The 20,559-nt window shown below is 39.2% G+C and overlaps 1 long non-coding RNA gene across 1 annotated transcript; it reads left to right on the forward strand.

Moving 5' to 3' along the window:
• The first annotated feature begins 2,184 nt into the window (after positions 1 to 2,184).
• On the forward strand, positions 2,185 to 19,678 carry LOC138442732 (uncharacterized). The gene is made up of 5 exons (XR_011257865.1): positions 2,185 to 2,348; positions 6,124 to 6,278; positions 11,880 to 11,947; positions 12,623 to 12,730; positions 18,952 to 19,678. It is a non-coding gene; the product is annotated as an uncharacterized lncRNA (long non-coding RNA).
• Positions 19,679 to 20,559: the final 881 nt, after the last annotated feature.

Below are 20,559 nucleotides of genomic sequence, written 5' to 3' on the forward strand. Positions count from 1 at the left end.
TTTCAGATGATTATAATCAGCACTATGTGTGTTCTTCAAAATGACAATTTTGTTTTTACAGTTTAAGTGAAAACTCTTTCTACATTGAAAATAGTATCAGGTGAAATGACCTCAAAGGAATGGGGAGAAAGAGATTTTCTGGAACTCAGGTTGATCACTTTTCATTGATTATTTCAATGGGTTTTTCATACTAGCTGTGACATTTAGGCTTTGTTAGCATCATTTTCAGAGAAGGCGATGGCACCCTGCTCCAGTCCTCTTGCCTGGCAAATCCCATGGACAGAGGAGCCTGGTGGGCTGCAGTCCATGGGGTCGCACAGAGTTGGACACATCTGAGCAACATCATTTTCACCTTTCACTTTCATGCATTGGAGAAGGAAATGGCAACCCACTCCAGTATTCTTGCCTGGAGAATCCCAGGGATGGGGGAGCCTGGTGGACTGCTGTCTATGGGGTTGCACAGAGCTGGACACGACTGAAGCACTTAGCAGCAGCAGCAGCAGCAGCAGCAGCAGCAGCACTTTATAGAAGAAAAATGTGACATTAAATGTCTTTTCTTAGAGTAGTTGGTAAAATTAGTGGAAGTTATTTGGGCTCAATTAGGCTTACAGGTTCTTTGCATCATCTTCATACTTATCCTAGAAATGGCATGGTGTTTAAAAATGTAAAAAAAGAGGGGCATGAATAGGATTTGCCTCGCTCTTGGGGATTTGCAATGTGCTGGGTGTTTTGCTAGGTGCTGGTGGTGAGCCACTAAACAGAACAGAAAGGCTGTGCTTGTTAAATCAAGACATAGAGGAGACAGGCTTAAGATCTAGGGCTAGAGATAGAAGGAGCTTGAGAAACACATAGGCTTCCCTGGTGGCTCAGTGGTAAAGAAACTGCCTGCTAAAGCAGGAGACACTGGTTTGATCCCTGAGTCAGCAACATCCCCTGGAGGAAGAAATGGTAACTCACTCCAGCGTGCCTGGGAAATCCCATGGACAGAGGAGCCTGGCGGACTACAGTTCATGGGATTGCAAAGAGTTGCGCGTGACTGAGCAGACATGCACGCAGGCAGACACATGAACACATCATTATCATTGGGCTGATGGTTATGAAGGAAATTACTGGAATGCAAGGGTAGAAAACATCAGTGGAAACTTGCTTAGACAGAGAACCCATTTTCATAGTTCTGTGTACAACTCTGAACAAGCAAACTGTTAGGTTTAAACACTATATTCAGTTTCTAGACACTGGTCAGAATTTGACAAAATTATCTAGATTTTTTTCAGATTCAGTTGCCTCATGAGAAAGGAACTATTCACCTTTTATGGAAATTTTTAGGGTTAGATGATGTGAGTTGTGAAAAATCCTACAGATGTGGATGCACATTAGAAAGTGAAAGTGAACGTCACTCAGTCCTGTCCAACTCTTTGCGACCCCATGGACTATACAGTCCATAGAATCCTCCAGACCAGAATACTGGAAGGGGTAGCCTTTCCCTTCTCCAGGAGATCTTCCCAATCCAGGGATCAAACCCAGGTCTCCTGCATTGCAGGCAGATTCTTTACCAGCTAAGCCACAAGGGAAGCCCACGCACATTAAACCTTTGATATAAATAAAGTGTTCATGCATATACACATTTGATAAGCATTGATTGAACACTTACTAGATCTAGAAACTAGGAAAAGTGCTCAAAATACAAAGATGCGTAGGCATAATCTCTGCTGTTAGAAATTTATTTTCACTAGAGGATGAAAAAGGGCATGATTGGAAACATGTTACATTATGGCTAATAAAATATGATAAACACCAAAGAGGAGCATGTAACTAGCAAGTCTTCATGGATGATGTGGCATTCCTCCAAGGTGACAAACAGATTCCTGGTAGAGGAACCAGCACAGACAAAGAGGTGGAGTGGACGCTGGATTTGTTTCTGGAAAATAAACTCTGGGCTGAAGCTGGAACCTTTACAAATTGAAGAGGGATGGATAAAGGATATCATAGTTCTTTACTATCTGTTATATTCCATCTTCTAGAAGAGAGGGGTTTGACATATCATGGTTGTTTCATGAATTAGAAAATATTTGAATAAGGAAACAAAACCAAAAAAGAACACTAGATTCTAAGAGGATAAGACTGAATATTTTGGATTAATGGGTAAACAACTGGGAGTAAGGTCCAGGGAGGTGGAGAAAAGCAGCACACAAGTGAAAGAATGATGATCATGTAATGTAGAAAGGAGTCAGACTGGGAAATAGCCAGAGATACCCATGGTTAAGGGAGAGATCTGACCTTATTTCATCAAGGCAAAGGATGATTTCGAATAAAAGAGCCAAGGAAGTAAGAGTGATGTCAAAACCCAGGTAAGGGATTAGCCATAATAATAACAATAATGGTAATAAAGTCAACATAGGTGTAGTACTTAGTACGTGGTACTTAGTTTGACAATCTCTTATTAATATATTATACTTACTTGCACATAGAATTTTCACAGCATATCTATAAGGCATGAATCATTATTATTGTCATTTTACAGAAGAGAATGTTAAGACACTGAAAAGGTAAAATAATGTTTCTAAGATTACTGAGCTAGCTAGTGTTGTAAATTGGACTCAAACCCATCCCTAAGCTTTACAGAATTACAAATATGAGAAGCATGCCTGAGTTGGTAATTTGTGATACTGTCATAACATCACAGGACATACAGATCCAGCAACATATAAGAACATGATAACACATGATCACATTTGGTTTCTCCTGTAAATGTAAGGTTGATCTAACATTTTTAAAAAAAACCTCTTATTTACAATAGCAATTGTATAAAGGAGAAAATCAACATTATTGTTTCCTGATCATGTGTGATCAGGAAGAAATGTTTCTTCCTGATGTTTCTTTCATGAAGAAATGTTTCTAAAGAAACATTCTCTGGGTGCCCAAGTGGCATAGTTTAGATCTGATTGACAAGAGTGTATTGAAAGCAAAATATAAATTATTGAAACGTAATAATTGCTATTTTTCCTGATAAAATGAAGCAAAATGATGATTTTTTCCTATTTAATATATGACATATTCCTTATATATTATGTATTAATATAAAATAGCCTCAGTTCAGTTCAGTTCAGTCGCTCAGTCACGTCCAACTCTTTGTGATCCCATGGACTGAAGCACACCAGGCTTCCTTGTCCATCACCAACTCCCAGAGTTTACTCAAACTCATGTCCATTGAGTTGGAGATGCCATTCAACCATCTCATCCTCTGTCATCCCCTTCTCCTCCCACCTTCATTCTTTCCCAGCATCAGGGTCTTTTCCAATAAGTCAGTTATTTGCATCATGTGGCCAAAATATTGGAGTTTCAGCTTCAGCATCAGTCCTTCCAATGAATATTCAGGACTGATTTTCTTTAGTATGGACTGGCTGGATCTCCTTTCAGTCTAAGGGACTTAGAGACCCTAAAATATTGGAAAATACTTTCATATTTAGAAGCACATCTTCAACAACAGTAAACTAACAAGTCATAGAGAAAATGAATGAGATCAAAGTTATTCTATTGGAAATACCAATACATGATTAAATTCTGGCTAGACTATTCAGACTAATGAAGGGGGCAAAAGGAGAAGAAACAAATTATCAGTATCAGAAATTAAAGGAAATTCAGTATAGTTCTGTTACATTAAAATGATAATAAAAGAATATAATGAAGAAAGTGATGCCAGTTAATCAATATTAATGAAGTGATGGGTTCTTTGAACGACATAAATTACCATAACTGATTTAAGAAATAGAAAATGTGAATATCTCTATTACTAATAAAAAGCATTGAATTCACAATATTAAAATTTCCCAAATAAGTATATCAAGCATTAAGCTGTATAACTTAAATATATACATGTATATTTTTTCCTCACTTGTACTTCAGTAAAGCTGTTCTAAAACATATATAACAAAATATCAGGAAATAAATCCAGCAACATTTAAGAATATAATGACACATGATCAAGTTTGGTTTGTCCTGTAAGGTAAGGTTGGTTTAACATTTGAAAAACCAACAAGAAAACTCTTATTTACAATATCAATTGTATAAAAGAAAAAATCAACATTATCATTTCCTGATCATGAATGATCAGGAAGTAAGTCATTGATGGGGAAGAAAGCCTTTGGATAAAATTCCACACCCTACATAATTAAAACAAACAAACAAAAAAATCAGCTACATAGAAATAAAAAGGAACTTCCTCAATCTGATGAATGACATATTTCAGAAAATGTCCCGTAAACATAAGTAACACTGAAATACTGATCCCTTCCCCCATGCACACCAAGGTCAGTAGCAAAGGTTTATGTCCAGTCTCATCATTTTACTTCAACATTGTATTGGGAGAAAAGAAATGTCTCACAACCTGGAAAGGAAAAGGTAAAGAGTCAATATCTGCAGAAGAAGATATACCATATGTATAGAAAATCTAAAGGAATCTGCAAGAGTTACTACAAGTGATAAGGAATTTTAGCAATGTCATCTAAAATAATGAACAATGTTCTTATAGTAATGATTACTTTTGCTTTTATGTACTAGTAACTTGCCTCTTGAGAAATTTGTATACAGGTCAAGAAGCAGCAGTTAGAACTGGACATGGAACAACAGATTGGTTCCAAATAGGAAAAGGAGTACCTCAAGGCTGTATATTGTCACCCTGCTTATTTAACTTATATGCAGAGTACATCATGAGAAACACTGGGCTGGAAGATGCACAAGCTGGAATCAAGACTGCCGGGAGAAATATCAATAACCTCAGATATGCAGATGACACCACCCTTATAGCAGAAAGTGAAGAGGAACTAAGAAGCTTCTTGATGAAATTGAAAGTGGAGAGTGAAAAAGTTGGCTTAACGCTCAACATTCAGAAAACAAAGATCATGGCATCTGGTCCCATCACTTCATGGGAAACAGATGGGGAAACAGTGGAAACAGTGTCAGACTTTATTTTGGGGGGCTCCAGGATCACTGCAGATGGTGACTGCAACCATGAAATTAAAAGATGCTTACTCCTTGGAAGAAAAGTTATGACCAACCTAGATAGAATATTCAAAAGCAGAGACATTACTTTGCCGACTAAGGTCCATCTAGTCAAGGCTATGGTTATTCCAGTGGTCATGTATAGATGTGGGAGTTGGACTGTGAAGAAAGCTGAGTGCCGAAGAATTGATGCTTTTGAACTGTGGTGTTGGAGAAGACTCTTGAAAAGTCCCTTGGACTGCAAGGAGATCCAACCAGTCCATTCTGAAGGAGATCAGCCCTGGGATTTCTTTGGAAGGAATGATGTTAAGCTGAAACTCCAGTACTTTGGCCACCTCATGCAAAGAGTTGACTCATTGGAAAAGACTCTGATGCTGGGAGGGATTAGGGGCAGGAGGAGAAGGGGACGACAGAGGATGAGATGGCTGGATGGTATCATTGATTCGATGGATGTGAGTCTGAGTGAGCTCTGGGAGATGGTGATGGACAGGGAGGCCTGGTGTTTTGCGATTCATGGGGTCGCAAAGAGTCAGACACAACTGAGCGACTGAACTGAATGAGAAATTAGAAATTAAAATTAAAATGCAATATCATTTAATATAGCATGCAAAAATATGAAACTAGCAAAATACACATGTCTGTGTATTGAAAAAATAGAAAAATTGAAGTTCTAATAAATGGACAGAAATATACAGATTCTAGAAATAACATATATTTGTATATATGTATGCACATGATTCATATATAGAAAAAAATATATATATATATAATAGCAACTGAAATTTGACAAAAATACCACATAAAAATACCAATAGGGAATGGGAGTCTTCCATACATGGTGCTGGAACAATTGAATATTGATATGTAGCAGGGGGAAATACACATGACATATAAACTAACCTCAATAAATTCTAGCTTCCTTCCTCATCTTTTTGGTCACATGCAATTGGTAGGATAATATCAAATCAACTGAGCCATCCAGCTTACATTGTAGCAGGCAAGATGTGGTTAAGCAGAAACATCTTGAATTACAGCTGCGGGCCTGTGAGGAAATGATGATGTTTATTTATGATATGAATACTGGAAATGTCATGGTAATGCGGTTTTTTTTTTCTTTGAATTTAGAAAAGAAAAATATTGATCCACATTTTTTCTCAGAATGCAAGCAAGAAAATATGTCTTTGCAGAAAAACAATTTTAAAGTGCCCCTCTCTCTGTTGGCATGAAGAGAGCATGCTTGGTGCACCAGAGAGAAGAAGCTCGTGGATGGCAGTGCAAAGGTGGGAAGGGGGAAAATAGGGGATGAAGAAGTGGGTGGGGGGGAATTGTCTTTGAACCAGAGGGAGGGTTTATGGAAACACACAGTTGTTTTGACTTGGCAGAAAGGCAAACAAGCAATGTACTACAGCACATGTTGAAACAAGACAAAATTTTCTCCAAAAATGAAACATTGTAGTCATAAGAATTTATTTTGAGCAGACACATACCAAATAAATGAAACTTTTATTTGATAAGTAATATATGTAAGTGCATGTGGGGGTGAGATGTACCAGGCCAGCAGAGGTGAAAAATGCTAGCATGAAACACTCTGAGAATCAATCTAAAAAATAAACCATAAGAATGATTTTCTTATCACCATGATGGCAGCTGATACATGTCATTTTCAAACTCATTTTCAATATGAATGATGTATATATATGCATATATATATATGACTGTGTTTGTGAGCCTCACTTTCCTTATTAGAACAAGAAATTCATTGGATTAAATGGTTTATTTTGTTAATTCCAACTTTGTAAGTCTCTAGGGCATATCCTTTTCCCTCCGAAAGAATTGAACATCTGCTTTGGGGAAGCTCAACTCAATCTCTAAAGAGTCCTCGCCAGAGAAAATGCTTTGCACTTAAAAAAAGAAAAGAAAAAAACTATTAGCTTAGTATGGAAAAATGTTTATAGTCTGTGGGTGATGATCAGGAGACAGGAATGTTATAACCTCTCTTACAGAGCTCCTGATGTCACCGTGGCCACCTATTTAAAATACCCTTTAAAATCACAACTAACAGGTGTTTCCCAGGTTACCAGCTTTCCTAAAAAGGGAGTGAAGGCATGTGAGCCAGACACCAACCCCACCTAATTTGCTGAGACATAAATCCATCCCAATAAGTATAGTAGATGAAGGAGGAGAGTGTTTTTATAGAAAGCAGAAAAGTTAACAGTAGAGGAAATAACTTGAAATGGACTGAGGATTACTGGTGGTCCTTGGAGACTTGGAAGTGAAATATGAGCTCTTGCAAATTCCCTTTGGTCTTTAGTCTTCTTTAAAGTGCTCTATGATTCACTGGAAATCCTGGTTTGTTTTTTTTTTTTTTGTGTGTGTGTGTGTGTGTGTGTGTTTACTATGACTATTCATAATACTACTTTGATAGCTTTTCAGGCTCTTAGACGTGTTTATAAATATCTGTTACTGCTATTCATATGGGAATACTGAAGATCCCAGATACTATTGAAATTGGTTCAGTTCAGTTCACTTTATTCTCTCAGTCATGTCCGACTCTTTGTGACCCCATGAACCAAAGCATGCCAGGCCTCCCTGTCCATCACCAGCTCCCGGAGTCCACCCAAACCCATGTCCATTGAGTCAATGATGCCATCCAACCATCTCATCCTCTGTCGTCCCCTTCTCCTCCTGCCCTCAATCTTTCCCAGCATCAGGATCTTTTCAAATGAGTCAGATCTTCGCATCAGGTGGCCAAAATATCAGACCTTCAGCTTCAGCATCAGTCCTTTCAATGAACTTTCAGGACTGATCTCCTTTAGGATGGACTGGTTGGATCTCTTTGCAGTCCAAGGGACTCTTCAAGAGTCTTCTCCAACACCACAGTTCAAAAGTATCAATTATTTGGCACTTATAACTGGCCAATAAATACATTTGTTCATAAAAAAAGGTATTTATTGCTTTATGGATTTTGATGTATTTTTTGTGCATCAGTCAACGATCCTAGGGAATGAAATGCTACAATAGATAACCAGGTAGGTAGCAGTTTGCTTCATGACAGAAGGTTCTCCCACATTCTTTTCAGTTTCTCCTACACTTGCTTGGTTCCTTCTGCCTTTAAATCTAATCAGATCTCTCCCCTTTTGGAAGGTACGGTGATAACATTTCACTAATGGAATTACCCTTCAGATGGTCATACATATATGTCAGTGCCACTCTCTCAATTTGTCTCCCCACCCTCCTTCCCTTACTGTGTCCACAAGTGCGTTCTGTACATCTCTGCCTCTATTTCTGCCCTGCAAACAGGTTTGTCAGTACTTTTTTTTCTAGATTCCAAACATATACATTAATATGCAATATTTATTTTTCTCTTTCTGGCTTACTTCACTGTGTATGACAGCCTCCAAGTTCATCCACATTACTTCAACTGACTCAATTATGTTCCTCTTTGTGACTGAGTAATATACTTGTTTCTTCGTTACTAAGTTTTGTCCAACTCTTTTGTGACTCTGTGGACTGTAGCCCACCAGGCTCCTCTTGGCCATGGGATTTCCCAGGCAAGAACGCTGGAGTGAGTGGCCATTTCCTTCTCCAGGGGATCTCAATCCAGGGATCAAGCCTGGATTTCCTGCATTGGCAGGTGGATTCTTTACCCCTGCGCCACCTGGGAAGCCTGAGGAATGCACTGTCATGTGTCAAATGGATAGCTAGTGGGGAGCTGCTGTAAGACACAGGGAGCTCAGCTTAGTGCTCTGTAGTGACCCAGATAGTGGGAGGCAGAGGGGGAAGGGAGGTCCAAGTGGGAGGGGATATGTGTATACAAACAGCTGATTTGCTTTGCTGTACAGCAGAAACTAACATAACATTGTAAAGCAATTATATTTCAAAAAGCCAAAAAAGATATCCTTCAGGTTTTTATTCTCAAAGAAAATTTCATTGCCCTCTACTTCACTTTGCATGTGTTTTGTAAATCGGGTTAGCAAACCGTTTCTTATTAACCTCAATGAACATAGAAATCATAGCAGTGTATGTTAAAGAGAAGAAATAAATTGGAAGGACAGTCTCTTCCCTCTGTTTCAGTGATAGCCTTGAGACTGAACGTTTGTATCAAAGCCCTAAACTTCCCAGTGGAGACCCAAAACAGTAAAAGGTGGCCCAGAGATCATCATTTCAATTGAGCTGCAGGCAAATACCAAGGGCAGTCTAGAAATCAAGGTCAGAGGCAAGAACTGAAGCCAAATCAAATCCTAGGTGTCAGGGCATAAGAAACAAAGAATCCAGTGCAGAAGATACCAATTTCAAGTCATGAGTAAGAGTCAAGGTTCAAATCTGGCAAAGGGAAAAAAAAAAAAAAAAAAGTAAGAATCAGGCCTGGAGAAACCAGTGAGCCTGTCTAGTCAGTAATGAGATGCCATCTAACTTGATACAGGAAAATGGCTCCCACTGTCAGGCACTTCCATAAAAGCTCAGACATGAGAGCTCTTGGAGAAGCCGCCTACCATCTCCCAAAGGTGAGGTCTCCTACAGTGCTTGCTTTTGGAGTCCCTTCTTCCCCCTCAGAGTTCCTCTGACAGCTCAGAGGGTAAAGAATCTGCTTGCAATGCAGGAGACCCAGGTTCGATCCCTGGGTCAGAAAGATCCCCTGGAGAAAGAAACCACAACCCATTCCAGTATTCTTGCCTGGAGAATCCCAAGCACAGAGAAGCCTGGAGGGCTATAGTCCATAGGGTAGCAAAGAGTCAGCCACGACTGAAGCGACTAAGCACGGAGCATCTTCTCCTCAAGAGGGCGTTTCCCTGACTTGTGACTGTGCTGTGAACAGCTTAACTAGCTAATTTACAAAGGTGAGGAGCCATGACTACATGCTTTCTACTTTACTTCCTGATATAATTGCACTCATATCTGCAAATGGCTCAACGGGTCACATGTCAGCATGTTTTGAGGATGTTTCTAAGCCAAATATCTTTTAATTGCTATAGAAACAAAAACACTTTCTATACTACATAGAAACGGTTATAGACATGTACAATAGCTATATATAGAAAAACATGTTCCAAACTCCTTGGGATCCACATGTACGCACTGCTCCATTTAAAAAAGATAACCGGCAAGGACCCACTGTGTAATACATAGAACTCTGCTCAATGTTATGTTTCAGCCTGGATGGGAGGGGAGTTTGGGGGAGAATGGATTACATATATATGCATGGCTGAGTCCCTTTACTGTCCATCTGAAACTATCACAACATTGTTAATCAGCTATACTTCAATATAAAATAAAAAGTTAAAAAAAAAACACACTCAAAATTTTACCATCTTTGCTACTATCTGAAGAATTTCTGGTAATACAGACACCTTCACATTCCTCCCAAGTGCTTCAACATGTGTTTGAGACATGCTTAAGATCCTCTTCTATCTCAGTTCCATGTTTTGTCTTTACAGGATACACTCAAAAATAGTTAGACCCGACTCCTGGGTTCCTTTCATCTCACGCTGAAGTGAGGTAGGGTGTCTTCCCTTCCTAGGGGTTCCCTGGTCACTCAAGGGTAAAGAATCCACCTGTGATACAGGAGATCTGGGTTTAGCCCCTAGGTTGGGAAGATCCCCTGGAGAAGGGAATGGCTACTGACTCCAGTATGCCTGGAAAATTCCACGGACAGAGGAGCTTCAATCCATGGAGTGGCAAAGACTCCAACAAGACTGAGTGACTAACACTTTCACTTTCCACATAGTGAGATTTCATTTTTACCACATTTTCTTGTCAGATCTAAAATCTCCAGAATGTGGGCATAGCTGGGAGCAGGAGGTGATGGGAGTAAAGATCAGGAACTCTCGATTCTTTGTTCATTCACCTTCTCTCCATTAACCCTACCTTCGTATTCCAGCTCCGTCTCCCCTTAAAATAAATTCTTTCTGTGGACTCTCAAACCGCTCTTCCATACAGATTCCTATTATTAGCCCTCCATCAATCCCAGGGATGCCTGAATCCTAGAATAAATAGATTTTTTTGGCAAGGCACTATTGAACACGATGACAAACAGAGTACTGTAGTCTCAAGTGTTGAGATAGACATTTGGCTCTGAACACACTTTAAGAGTTTAAAGGCTGAAGCGCCAAGAGTTTTGCTTTCAAAATGCACTTAGAGTCTTCAGATTGAAGCCTCTCTATGCATAGAGTAAGCAGCAATAGACTCTCCAGGGACTGTCTGGAACACAGGTGTTTTTCTTAAGCCGCGCTTTCCTCTCCATAAACCAGGGAAGCTTTAAAAGCTCCCTCAAGTCTGTCGTGACATTCTGCCTGAAAGCCTTCAGGAAAAATCAAGTATTATTGTATATATTCCATCAAGATTTAGTTCTCTGTTTTATTTTAATTTTCAGCTATCTGTCTACCTACTTACCTATCTCTCTCTCTATCTTCTACTTTTTGTCCAGGGTGTGAAATCCAAACATGACTGCCAGCGCTCATAGTGCAGCCTGAGACAAACTGAACCTTAGGTATTGAGCTCCTGCCGTACACATGTGTTATTTGATTCTCATAGCTGTGTGAGATGAATACTAATATCCTCATTTTGTCTTCAGAAAATAAGCTCAGAAAGGTTAAAGACCTTGTCTAAGGTCACACAGCTCTCCAGAGGCAGGGTCCAGTTTTGAACTCAGGTTTGTCTCCAAAGCCAAAACCCTTTCCATTACTCACCCTGCCACTCACCTCTTTGAGTCTCCCTTTCTTCTTGTCTTGGTGCCAATATTGCTAATCTTATTGGACAGCTGTGCAGATGAATTACAAAATATAAATGTGCTGACATGATGCTTTGGATATATGGGTGGCTTAAAATATTATTTTTGCTCGAATTCATCTTTTTGTCTTGTGGAATTTCTCATTTCTTTTCAGAAGAAACCACTCCAACAGGGTCTGCAGGAAGCTAGTTCACAAGAGGGGCTTTCCAGGAGGTGTGAGTGGTAAGGAACCTGTCTTCCAATGCAGAAGACATAAGAGATGCAGGTTTGATCCCTGGGTTGGGAAGATCCCCTGGAGGAGGACATGGCAACCCACTCCAGTATTCTTGACCAGAGAATTCCACGGACAGAGGAGCCTGGAGGGCTGCAGTCCATGGATGGGTTGTGAAGAGCTGGGTGTGACTGAAGTGACTTAGCATGCAGTCCGCTCTTAGTGCTCTTAGCACACCACGGGATTAATACAAGGGAAAGCAATTATTTTTTCCTGGAACACTCAGAGGGGACACTGAAGGTGAGCAGACAAGAAGTCAGGATTCCAAATGAAGGACCAAAGAGAAGTGAAGTTAGTGAATGAGACTAAAAATATGAAAAGAAAATAGGAGGAAAACCAAGAGAACAAAATATTATAAATAAGTATTGATATTTTAAATATTATGTTATAAATATTATAATGGCATCAATAAAATTTTAAAAGTTTATAAATATTTATTCCTTTGGAAGAAAAGACTTTCAAGGAGATGTTGAATCATGTCAAAGTGATGTCACAATAGCTAAGCTCACTAACTCTTTATGTGCAGTACTATTCTGCATCATATCATTATCATCACATTGTTCATCACATCGCATTATCATCACAACAGTGCTTCACGGTGGATCCTATTGTCATTTCCATTTTAGAGAACAAGAAGCTAAGATACAGAAAGATTGGCTCCCAAGCTCAAGTCACTATATCAGTTTTCTGTGCTTCATAACAATATTTCTACACGTCAGCAGCTCAAACAAAATGTAAGTTTGTTATCTCACAGTTTTTGTGGGTCAGGAGTCCAGTCACAGATTAATTGGGCCATTTGCTTGGAACTTTGCAAGGATTTATCCAAGCCTTTACTGAACTGTGTTCATATAGGAGGCTCATCTGGGGAAGACTCTGGTTTCCAAGCTCACTCAATTCTTTGCTGATGGTTCGCTGGAGATTTCATGCAATTCCTAGAGGCCACCTACAATTCCTGGCCATGAGTTCCCTCAATATGATCATTTGCTTCATCAGGCCTGGAAGAAAAATATCTAGAATGAATCTTCCAGCAAGGTGGACTCTTATATAATGCAATCATGGAGTGAGAACCCATAGATTTTGCCACATTCCAGCCACACCCAAGGTGAGGATATTGTACAAATGCATAGACACCAGGAGGCAAGGATCCCTGGGAAATCATTTAGGTTCTGTAGGTCATAATCACTCAGATATTTTGTATCAAACTGGCATTTGTATTTCAGGGACTCCTCTTAAACTCTTTGCCATGAGTTTGGCGACCTGGACATCAACAAAGATCTAAAGAGAGCAATTTTACAGGAGTGATGAGTGAAACCCAATTACTGGGGCAACAGATACCTTTCCTTCTTGTCTTCACTTCCTTTGCTCCTCTCTGTTTGGTTCTCTTCTTTCTACTTCCTATCTCTTCCTCCTCCTTCTTCTAGTTCTTCCTCTTCCTCTTCCCTTTCCTTCCTCCTGTCTTAACTAATATCAATTGCTGTTATATTCAACTACATGTCTCATTTATTCAAAGACTTATTTGCCCAGGTACTAAGGCAGCAATTTAGGATACATTCCTGAATTAGATGCATTTTCACTGCCTCCTTAGAGTTTACCTTCTTCCCAAGACTCTGAAACAGGCTTTCTATTTTGAAAGTCATTTCAACTGAACCTCAGCAAAGTTGTGAAGCGATCACAGTTCATCCCTCTTACCACTGGCCCTTTCTATTCTTGGGAAGAAGGGGAATGTAACTGGAAATCCAAGTGAAGTCAAGCTGACCTAAGTTTGAAACTGACTGGTAACCAGGATGTCTTTATAAGCCTTGCAGATAAAAGTCTTAACTTTTCAGAAAGTGTGGACAATTCAAACAAGTAATGCATTTAATACATTGACTGTAAGGCCCAGCAGTCACTAGTAATATGTTCTAATTTATAAAATGATGACCTCTGCCTTTTGTAAAGTATTTACTGAATGATCTCTAAAAGTTAAATATTTAATTCTTTCACCCATGTACTTTCTTCAAACACAGAAGAAAAACAGACTGATAAATAGATGGATTTGACTTTCCATGTCTCTGATTAGTTCTTGGTGGTCATCTTATAAACAGAATCAATGAAGGCCAGTAAAAGTTGGTCACATTTATTAAGTAGTTGTATGAACAAAAGAATGGATGGATGAGTGAATGAAAAATAGAATGAAAGAAAGAAGAATGATTGCTAAATAAGCAATTAGATCAATCAACTACCTACTACTTTAAAAAGCTAGTGTTTATCAAAGATAATACGCTCATATTTATTTTGGAGTTTCCTATTCTGCTGTCTTTCACTTAACCATCCATGTAAAAGCAAAGAAGTAGATGTAGGAATCTTATGGAAACAATGGTGATGTTAGACCCAGGAATTTCCCTGAATTGACAAAGGTAGCTGGAGCCAAAGGAGAAACTCCCTGGGTTTCAGGCAACCTCCAGCCAAGACAGCACTTGCTAAAGAAAAAAAGGAGGCTTGATCCAAAGCCAGATGTTAACCAACTAGATAGCCAGGGAAAGGGCAGGAATACTAGGGTTTAGTGACTGAGAGATAAAAGCACAGCTTGTAATTAAGGGATACCACGTTCCGAGTTCATACAATGAGCCAGTGATTCCATCTCCTTCATACCCAGCAACACACCACTCAGGAAGAGGCCGCAGTCCTTCCCGTGAAGCTCCTGAGGCCTGCAGGTTTCTGAGATTCAAAACCTTATGGCTGTACAGAAGCGGCACAATATCGGTGTTATATACTAAATAACATCTCCAGCATAATCACATTGGTATTTCTGCATCTTACACTGTGAATATTGAGACTAAGAGTGGTAAGCGATGACTTCAATAACTGCATGTCAGTTCAGGAAGGTTATGCTGCTGAAAAGAGCTTTTGCTCCAAACTTATGAAAAAAAAAATCTTCTAGATCCCAGAGATTTTCACATTTCAGAATTGTGGAAGGTGATTGTGGATGGAAATGGGCATTTTATAGATGAATAAACTTGAGACCCAGAGAGGTGTAATGAGTCACCAATACACACAAGCTAGGATTTGAAACTGAATGGAACACTCACACCCCCAGAGTGTGCGGGGGCCAGTGGAAAGAGAGGTTTGAGCCCTCCTGATGCTAGTGCTTGGTGAACCTGACATCTTCACTCAGTTTATAAGGGGCTCTGGACACAGGACATCTCAATGACACCCAATTTTTGAAGATTTCAGAATGTTAAATGATGAAGAAATGTTAAGACTAGATTGTGAAGCTATACGCATGAACACACCTATACACATAGAGTGATCTTCACTTGCAGATAGCATTTAAAAACCAATACAGTATTGTAAAGCAAAATAAAGTAAAAATAAAAATTAAAAAAAAATCTAAATTTAAGACATTTTATAAACATGTAGGGTGAAATGATCTTCTCAAGGCCATTTGCCAGAATCACAACCTGTATGGAGAAGGTCCCATGGCCGAACATGACCTGTCAGATCTCTACTTCAAGGAGAAGGTGCCAATGGCTGAGCACATCTGTGTCAGATCTCCACTTTAAAGAGGATGCGGTAGAGCCTGAAGTCAGGCAAGTTGATTCCTCCAGTTCCATTCTTCTTTCTCAAGATTGCTTTGGCTATTCGAGGTTTTTTGTATTTCCATACAAATCTTGAAATTATTTGTTCTAGTTCTGTGAAAAGTGTGGCTGGTAGCTTGACAGGGATTGCATTGAATTTGTAAATTGCTTTGGGTAGTATACTCATTTTCACTATATTGATTCTTCCGATCCATGAACATGGTATATTTCTCCATCTATTAGTGTCCTCTTTGATTTCTTTCATCAGTGTTTTATAGTTTTCTATATATAGGTCTTTAGTTTCTTTAGGTAGATATATTCCTAAGTATTTTATTCTTTTCGTTGCAATGGTGAATGGAATTGTTTCCTTAATTTCTTTTTCTACTTTCTCATTATTCGTGTATAGGAATGCAAGGGATTTCTGTGTGTTGATTTTATATCCTGCAACTTTACTATATTCATTGATTAGCTCTAGTAATTTTCTGGTGGAGTCTTTAGGGTTTTCCATGTAGAGGATCATGTCATCTGCAAACAGTGAGATTTTTACTTCTTCTTTTCCAATTTGGATTCCTTTTATTTATTTTTCTGTTCTGATTGCTGTGGCCAAAACTTCCAGAACTATGTTGAATAGTAGCGGTGAAAGTGGACACCCTTGTCTTGTTCCTGACTTTAGGGGAAATGCTTTCAATTTTTCACCATTGAGGATAATGTTTGCTGTGGGTTTGTCATATATAGCTTTTATTATGTTGAGGTATGTTCCTTCTATTCCTGCTTTCTGGAGAGTTTTTATCATAAATGGATGTTGAATTTTGTCAAAGGCCTTCTCTGCATCTATTGAGATAATCATATGGTTTTTATTTTTCAGTTTGTTAATATGGTGAATTACATTGATTGATTTGCGGATATTGAAGAATCCTTGCATCCCTGGGATAAAGCCCACTTGGTCATGGTGTATGATCTTTTTAATGTGTTGTTGGATTCTGATTGCTAGAATTTTGTTGAGGATTTTTGCATCTATGTTCATCAGTGATATTGGCCTGTAGTTTTCTTTTTTTGTGACATCTTTGTCAGGTTTTGGTATTAGGGTGATGGTGGCCTCATAGAATGAGTTTGGAAGTTTACCTTCCTCTGCAATTTTCTGGAAGAGTTTGAGGAGGATAGGTGTTAGCTCTTCTCGAAATTTTTGGTAGAATTCAGCTGTGAAGCCGTCTGGACCTGGGCTTTTGTTTGCTGGAAGATTTCTGATTGCCGTTTCAATTTCCGTGCTTGTGATGGGTCTGTTGAGATTTTTTATTTCTTCCTGGTTCAGTTTTGGAAAATTGTACTTTTCTAAGAATTTGTCCATTTCTTCCACGTTGTCCATTTTATTGGCATACAACTGCTGATAGTAGTCTCTTATGATCCTTTGTATTTCTGTGTTGCCTGTTGTGATCTCTCCATTTTCATTTCTAATTTTATTGATTTGATTTTTCTCTCTTTGCTTCTTGATGAGTCTGGCTAATGGTTTGTCAATTTTATTTATCCTTTCAAAGAACCAGCTTTTGGCTTTGTTGATTTTTGCTATGGTCTCTTTTGTTTCTTTTGCATTTATTTCTGCCCTAATTTTTAAGATTTCTTTCCTTCTACTAACTCTGGGGTTCTCCAACTCTTCCTTTTCTAGTTGCTTTAGAATTAACTTGCCTGACTTCAGGCTCTACTACAAAGCCACAGTCATCAAGACAGTATGGTACTGGCACAAAGACAGACACATAGATCAATGGAACAAAATAGAAAGCCCAGAGATAAATCCACACACATATGGACACCTTATCTTTGACAAAGGAGGCAAGAATATACAATGGAGTAAAGACAATCTCTTTAACAAGTGGTGCTGGGAAAACTGGTCAACCACTTGTAAAAGAATGAAACTAGATCACTTTCTAACACCGCACACAAAAATAAACTCAAAATGGATTCAAGATCTAAATGTAAGATCAGAAACTATAAAACTCCTAGAGGAGAATATAGGCAAAACACTCTCAGAAATAAATCACAGCAGGATCCTCTATGATACACCTCCCAGAATACTGGAAATAAAAGGAAAAATAAACAAATGGGATCTAATTAAAATTAAAAGCTTCTGCACAACAAAGGAAACTATAAGCAAGGTGAAAAGACAGCCTTCGGAATGGGAGAAAATAATAGCAAATGAAGCAACTGACAAACAACTAAGCTCAAAAATATACAAGCAACTTATGCAGCTCAATTCCAGAAAAATAAACGACCCAATCAAAAAATGGGCCAAAGAACTAAATAGACATTTCTCCAAAGAAGACATATGGATGGCTAACAAACACATGAAAAGATGCTCAACATCACTCATTATTAGAGAAATGCAAATCAAAACCACAATGAGGTACCACTTCACACCAGTCAGAATGGCTGCGATCCAAAAATCTGCAAGCAATAAATGCTGGAGAGGGTGTGGAGAAAAGGGAACCCTCCTACACTGTTGGTGGGAATGCAAACTAGTACAGCCACTATGGAGAACAGTGTGGAGATTCCTTAAAAAATTGCAAATAGAACTACCTTATGACCCAGCAATCCCACTGCTGGGCATACACACCGAGGAAACCAGAATTGAAAGAGACACATGTACCCCAATGTTCATCGCAGCACTGTTTATAATAGCCAGGACATGGAAACAACCTAGATGTCCATCAGCAGATGAATGGATAAGAAAGCTGTGGTACATATACACAATGGAGTATCACTCAGCCGTAAAAAAGAATTCATTTGAATCAGTTCTGATGAGATGGATGAAACTGGAGCCAATTATACAGAGTGAAGTAAGCCAGAAAGAAAAACACCAATACAGTATACTAACACATATATATGGAATTTAGGAAGATGGCAATGACGACCCTGTATGCAAGACAGGAAAAAAGACACAGATGTGTATAACGGACTTTTGGACTCAGAGGGAGAGGGAGAGGGTGGGATGATTTGGGAGAATGGGAATTCTAACATGTATACTATCATGTAAGAATTGAATCGCCAGTCCATGTCTGACGTAGGGTGCAGCATGCTTGGGGCTGGTGCATGGGGATGACCCAGAGAGATGTTGTGGGGAGGGAGGTGGGAGGGGGGGTCATGTTTGGGAACGCATGTAAGAATTAAAGATTTTAAAATTAAAAAATAAAAATAAAAAATAAATTTAAAATAAAATAAAATAAAATAAAATTATGATACCCTGGTACAAAAAAAATTAAAAAATAAAAAAAAAATAAAGAGGATGCCTTAGTGTAACTTGTCATATCTCAACAGTCATGGATCAAGGGAACGACTGAATTATAAGACATAATATGCACGTGCACATCATTGTTATTGCTTATTAATAACAAGGCTAATCTCTGCAGAAGCCCCAGTACTTCGGCCATCTGATCCAAACAGCAGACTCATTGGAACAGACCCTGAAGCTGGGGAAGATTGAGGGCAGAAAGAGGAGGGATCAACAGAGGATGAGATGGTTGGAGGGCATCGCTAACTCAATGAACATGAATCTGAGTATACTCCAGGAGATAGTGAAAGACAGGAAAGCCTGGCGTGCTGCAGCCCATGGGATCGCAATGAGTCAGACATGACTGAGCGACTGAACAGCAACTAATCTCGACATCCATAATTTCAGCTGTAAAATTCTCTGGATTAAATTTTCCTGTCTTTTTTGAATCTGTATGCTGTAGAAGACGAGGTAGGAGTATCTAATTCTGTCAACTCGGCAATGTTCTTTAGCCACATTTTTTTTTCTTTTTAAAAATGTTTAATTGGAAGATAGTTGCTTTACAATATTGTGTTGGTTTCTGCCATACATCAACATGAATCCGCCATAGCTATTCATATGCCCCCTTCCTCTGGAATCTCCTTCTTGCCTCCCACCCCATCCCATCCCTCTAGGTTATCACAGAGCACTGGGTTTGAACTCCCTCCATCACACAGCAAACTCCCACTGGGTATCTATTTTATATACGGTAATGTGTACATTGCAGTGTTACTCTTTCCATTCTTTCCTCCCTCTCCTTCCTTCATTTCAGGTCTCACGTGAAGCCCTTGGAACATGATTATATTAAATTTTTGATTGAACCAAAATCAATGCCTAGTTCTTTGAATACAGTGGCTGATGCATGTCACTACAAACCCTTGCTATGCTACCAAATTTACAGTATTTTTTTTTTTTTACTATTCATTTCAATAATGATGATCACAAATGCAGGGGCATTTATTTGTCCCATTGGCCATCATACTCCCTGACACACAACCTACTGAAACATTAATTTAACAATTAATAAGTGCCTACTATGTCTTTGACATTGTGACAAGCACTAAGAATGCTACAGTTGCCTAGACAAAGTCTCTATGTCATGGAGATTTTAGTCTAGTTCAAGAAGTAGATAACGAGCGAGGGATCACAACATATTAACTTACAGATGTGGAAGTGCTGTGATAAATGTTCTCTGAAATATTCTCTAAAAATTTCACGCCATATTTTCTGAAAGTGCATAAAAGGAGGGCAGGATGAAAGCTGGGTCAGGAAAGGATGTGATCTGAGACTGGGAAGAAGTGGGCTGCCGTGCAGTGTAGTGAGAATGTAGTGAGAATACTTCACAAAGAGGTAAAAGTACCTTCAGACCGTGAGACCAAGGGAGCTTGGCACATTCCAGAAACTGATGGTCTAGTGTGGTGGGAGCATGCACAGAGAGTGGAGGTGCAGGTGCTGTGAAATGATGACACAAAAGAGGCAGAAGGATCCCACAGGGCCTCCCAGGCCCCATTTAGATGCATTGCCACTGTCCATGGAGTCTGGGGATCTACTGCTTTGGGATCTATATCCTACCAGGAAGTTACCGGTTGTCCCAAGATGTGTGATAGATCCCCTGTGTGAGGCACTGTTCTAGGAGCTATCCATCTAGCTCAATTCACACATGACCCCCGCCTCCTTATGGCCTAAAGTAGGAGTCACCAACCTCCAG

This window comes from Ovis canadensis, chromosome 6, assembly GCF_042477335.2.
Source record: "Ovis canadensis isolate MfBH-ARS-UI-01 breed Bighorn chromosome 6, ARS-UI_OviCan_v2, whole genome shotgun sequence".
Lineage (NCBI taxonomy): Eukaryota > Metazoa > Chordata > Mammalia > Artiodactyla > Bovidae > Ovis > Ovis canadensis.